Raw genomic sequence first — 739 nt, forward strand, 5'->3', positions numbered from 1 at the left:
AAGTAAATTATTATTATCAAAATGCTTTATTATTTTTTTCAAATGTGAGAAGGCATTTATTATGCCACATGGACAAATGGCATATATTGATTCCAGTCATTGGTTAGATAGGATATGGTCTTTTATCAAGAAAAAAAAAAGGATAGGACATGGTCTAGATTCCACGTTTCAAATTTCATAATCCAATTCAGTCAATTACCCCGCTTTTCTTTATTGGCACTCATCACATGCTGTGTACCCAATCAAAGTTGATTCAGATTTGTCTTATGATTTTCGAAAACATCACCTTACCTTCCATTATTACATAAAAATGGACCAGCCCAAATCAACCCTTAAACAAACACAATAGATTAAGAGCAGCTGCAGATGGGCTACCAGCTACATAGCCCTTGGGTCAACCAGACCAGGCCGCTAATGTTTGAGTGGACCCATGTCTGAATCAGATTTTAAGATTGATTTTTTTTTTTTAGAGGCGTTGGAGTGGGGGTGGTGGGGGTAGAAATCGTCTGCAATTCCGATCTCGTACAATTCCGTGCAATACCACCTTTAGGCGGTGACACGTGTATTGATACCAATACAATGGTCCAGATCTGCTACAACTAATAAAACATTATATCAGTGAAGAGGCATTTAAATCAGATCTGGACCATTGCATTGGAATCAATACACGTGTCACCCCCTGAAGGTGGTATTGCACGGAATTGTACGAGATCGGAATTGCAGACGAATTTTTTCCGGT

Source organism: Macadamia integrifolia, unplaced genomic scaffold (genome assembly GCF_013358625.1).
Source record: "Macadamia integrifolia cultivar HAES 741 unplaced genomic scaffold, SCU_Mint_v3 scaffold367, whole genome shotgun sequence".
Lineage (NCBI taxonomy): Eukaryota > Viridiplantae > Streptophyta > Magnoliopsida > Proteales > Proteaceae > Macadamia > Macadamia integrifolia.